Raw genomic sequence first — 5,000 nt, forward strand, 5'->3', positions numbered from 1 at the left:
GACCCTACTTGATAAGATTCAAAATAAAAGATAAGTTCTACTGAAATTGTACAGGTCAAATAGACTGTATGGACATACATACTACAGTATATTTCTATCATAATTAACATTGCTGTTACATAATCATGAGATTATTATTTAAACCTTTATAGATTATCCCCAAAAAACTAATCGGTGCAGCGTTCACAGTACTTGTAAATCATGGATAATGCTATGTACAGAATGAAAAAAAAAACAGACACGCTTCATGTTATGATACAGGTAATATGTACATATAAATGGTATATATAAAATATAATGTACAGCTAAACTGGGCACCATGCAGATAACCATGCATTTAACTTCTGCTTAACATTCAGTAAATATATATATATCACTCTCTGCTTGCTTGAATGTCTCTGCTACAGAAAATCAAACCAAGATCTAACGATGCTCTTTGGACCATGTGCAAAGTTCATCAACCAGTCAGCATAAAGATCAACGTGTTTATCTACCTTCTTAAAAAAAAGCTTCAAGCTTATATTCATATCTCATGTCCAAGCATATCTTATCTTAATCTGATGCCCCCGCTGTAGCAATCTTGTTCCTTCTGACGTCATAATCGCGGTGGATGACAGTGCCAATCTCAGGTAGTCATTTTATACAGTAGGAGGAAGCAAATGTGGTTATGGAGTCAATGTCATAGCAAGGAAGGACGATGGTGCTTGTAAAGACCAGAGAGCAGAAATCATAATGAAATGAAACAAGGATAATGATTCTAATAATAATAGTATTAATAACAACAACAATAACAACAACAATAATAATAATAATGATAATGATAAAAAATGATGATGATAATAACAACTTTATCAGTAGTGATGATATTAAAATAATAATGATGATGTTATGATAATGATGATAGTGATAATAAAAGTGATAGTAATCATAGCAATATTAATATCAAGAGTAGTAACAGACATGATAACAATAACGATAATGATGATTATAACAATTATGATATCAATGATTACAACAACAATCGTAATAATTGATAACGTTATTACTAATCAAAATAAAAATACCATCAATGATAACAATAACAGTAATGATAATGATAACGATGATAATAATCATAATGTTATTGATAAAATGCTAACAGGATTTTTTATGTTATATTGTTAATAACAATGACAAACGGAAGATTGATTATTACAACACGAATGATAACGATGAATAAAAAATAAATGACTTATTTGATAATGCCAACAAAAGCAATATTGATTATAAACAATATACAGATGGTAATGGCGAATGAAAATAAACATACCATATTTGCGATAATAATAATAATGATATTTTGGCAACCGCAACCATAAAGATTGTAAATCATTGATTAGGAAAGAATGATACTCCTCCTTCTTCTTCTTCTTCACTGATTTCTTTTTCTTCTTATTTCTCTTATTTTCCTTTTTTCTTTTTTTTAAGAAGCTGTTGGTTACGAAGACAAAAACAAAATCTAAAGACTATGTCACCTGTCTTAATTAGCAATTTGCTTATTCAGTGAATTAATTAGTCTGTTAATTTCTATAACTATGATTCGTTTTTTATGATTAATCATTCATCATTAGTTTTTATAACCATAATTAGTTTTAAGTTCTTGTAACCATTAGTTTTATTTTTCCAGTTACATGATATTAACATAATCTTAGGGTGATCTTAAAGGCTAATAATGATGTTAATGGTAACATCAACAAGAATAATAATAAAACATGGTACTTCATACCACTATCATTATCTCTGCCAGCAACTATAACGATGATAATAACATTAATGATAACAACATTAGAAAAAATTATGAGAAGATGATAAAAATAACAATGATGATAGTAATAATAACAATAATAACAATCAGGATAATGGTAATGATAATGATAATGATGATAATAATTCTAACAATAATGATTATAACAATAATGTGAAAAATAGTGCTAACATTCATTATGATAATAATGCTGCTGCTGCTCTGATGATGATGATAAAGATGATAATGATGTTGATGATAAAGATGGAATAAATGATAACTATAATAATAATAATATCAATAATGATAATGGTAATAGTGATATTAATGATACTGAATGATTCCTTATACAGCAACAAAATAGTTATGAATATAATGATAATAATGATAATGATATTAATAATGATAATGATGATAATAATAATAATAACGATAATAATGTTGATAATGACAATAATTAAAAAAAAAATAATAATGATAATAATACTAATAAAGATGGCAACAAACCAGAAAAACGCACGCTATATAAATAAAAGAAAGAAAGAGAAAGAGAGAGTAAAAAAATATGTAATCAGAATTTCAGCACCAACATGGACTAGGGGGGACCCGCCGTGAGTAAGTTGAATTCAGGCGTAAATTATCCGTAGAGTTGTGCAAGATATTGACAGAATTCAACATTGGGATGGATAGAAATCTGGTCTATTGTGACGAATAGTCTAAACAAGAAATAAAAAGGGATAAATAATGATAACGTTTAGATATATTCTTAATCATTTGCAACAAGTATATGGTCTTGTTGATTTTCTTTAGTGTGCAAAATACGTCCATGTATTCTGTACGTATCCGACACAAATACACATTCAAATCCAGCATTTCCCCCTCTCTCTTTCTTTCTGGCAGCTCTCTCTCTCTCTCTCTCTCTCTCTCTCTCTCTCTTTCTTCAATCTCTCTCTCTCTCTCTCTCTCTCTCTTATTCTCGCTCTCTTCCTCTCTCTCTCTTTCCTTTTCTCTCCCTCCCTCCCTCCCACACTCTCTCTATTTCTCATCTAGCACCCTGTCCTTTTTTCCTCTTCATTTCTCTTTCTGCTTTTATGACGTTCAAACGCGACAATTTCTATCTTTCATTGCATATGTCTCTTACACACGCATACTCACTAAAGCATGCACACACACACACACACACACACACACACACACACACACACACACACTCACTCACTCACTCACTCTCTCTCTCTCTCTCTCTCTCTCTCTCTCTCATACATATTTATACTATCATACCATATACCGTAACATTTCTTTAGATTCTTTAATGGAAAAAACTTTCAATCGATTCACAGCATTTCTTTTGGGCAGAATGCAATACTAGAATACTGAGATTTCTAGTGAATTGTAACGATCATTCTTAGCGGGAAGAAAAGAAAAATAATGAATATAAATATGGTATAAAAATACACTTGATAGCAAACATGCCAACATGTTATTTTTTAAGTATAAACAAGTAAACATATAAAATCTGTACATATGCTATACAAAGTCACATCTCTCTCTCTCTCTCTCTCTCTCTCTCTCTCTCTCTCTCTCTCTCTCTCTCTCTCTCTCTCTCTCTCTCTCTCTCTCTCTCTCTCTCCTACTCTCTAACATATATTTACACATATTCACAACTAAAATCACAATAATTGAACAACAAACGCAAACAAATATTCCACGCAATAACTTATGAGCTAAACAAACAAACAAACTAAAAATATAACTAAAGCATAAGACGAGACAACCTTACATAAGCCGCATTTGATTTCGTTAAAGAGAGAAATAACACACAAGGGGAATAAAAAACAGGGTGGGGCATAATGGAGGGGGGGGAGGGAGATAAGTTGAAAATGGAGTAATAATGATAAAGAGAAAGCAAAGGAGAGATAGGGAGAAAGGGGGAGGGAGAGAAATCGAGATAACACTGCCTGTACATTGCCACCAATTCAGTGGTTTTAATTGTTGTGATTTTGATAATAAAGGAACCCTCATTTGTTGCCGTGAGGAATGAAAAACGGTGAAGGAGGTGTATCTTATCCAGTGGGAGGAAGAGAAACAGAAGAAATAAAATAACAAAGAACAGCAGAACAACAAGAACGGAAAATAAAATCATGAATTGCTGAGCACGCCAATCTTCTCTTGGAATCCATTTTTTTTTCAGATTTCTTGACTTTTATCTTTCTTTTTTTCCTGTCTTTTAATTTTCTTATGTTATTTTTCCGATTAACTATTCCAATTCGTCTTCTCTGTTTTATCATTTCATTTTCTCTTTAATGATGTCTAGCTTTTTCAACTTTTTGCTCCTTTTACGCTCTCTGTCTTTGATTCTCTCTCTCTCTCTTAATCGTTCTCTCTATCTTCCCCTTTTCTTCTTTCAGGCTTACTCAACCTACTTTCTTTCCCCCCTTCTCTTTCTGACTCTCTCAGATGCATTCTATCTGCCTCTCTCTCTCTCACACTCTCTCTCCCATCTTCCCTCCCTTCCGCTTTCTCTTTTTCTCTCTCCCGCTCTCCCTCCCTCCCGCCCTCTCTCTTTCTCTCTTCCACCTCCTTTCCCTCTCTCTTACATACCTCTCATCCTTCCCTCTTACGTTTCTCCCCATCCCTACCAATTCACATAACATATAGCCTCTCTTTCGCCCTCCACGCACACAACACAGACTTAGACAAACGCACTTTTCCCAGGCCAGTCACAGACTCTAGGGTCGCAACTCACTCATGGTAACAGCTTCCATATCGCAATAACAGAATTTCCTGGTCAGTGAAAGGTTAAGAATCTTGGGATTTAGGTTTATCATTTGTGTTCATCTTATAAGATTCCTTGTCTATATATATTTTTTCTGTTTTTTCTGGTTTTTATTTTTTTTATTTATTTTTTAGTTTATTTTTCTTTTGTCTTCTTCTTAATTTCAATTGTCTTCTTCGTTGATTTGTTATCATCGCCTTTTTTTGTTTTGTTTTGCTAAGGGGCGAAATGTTCTTCTCTGTCATCTGTAAAATGAGCAACAAACATGTGCAATACACTAAGTAATATGCAATATGGGTGTGAGACTACACCTGCAACAACTATTTTGTTGCTTCTTCTCATAGCGTTCATAATCCCATAATACAAGTGCCACAATATATATTTTTTTCTTTAATTTTTTTTCTTTAAATCTAAGATGTGTAAAGATGGAAATAAGTTTCG

At 32.4% G+C, this 5,000-nt stretch overlaps 1 protein-coding gene across 5 annotated transcripts in view; it reads right to left on the bottom strand.

Moving 5' to 3' along the window:
• Window positions 1-5,000, bottom strand: part of LOC113801023 (glycine receptor alpha 1) — a 59,738-nt gene that overhangs the window by 38,232 nt on the left and 16,506 nt on the right. The gene's annotated exons all lie outside the window — the stretch shown is intronic.

Source organism: Penaeus vannamei, chromosome 19, assembly GCF_042767895.1.
Source record: "Penaeus vannamei isolate JL-2024 chromosome 19, ASM4276789v1, whole genome shotgun sequence".
Lineage (NCBI taxonomy): Eukaryota > Metazoa > Arthropoda > Malacostraca > Decapoda > Penaeidae > Penaeus > Penaeus vannamei.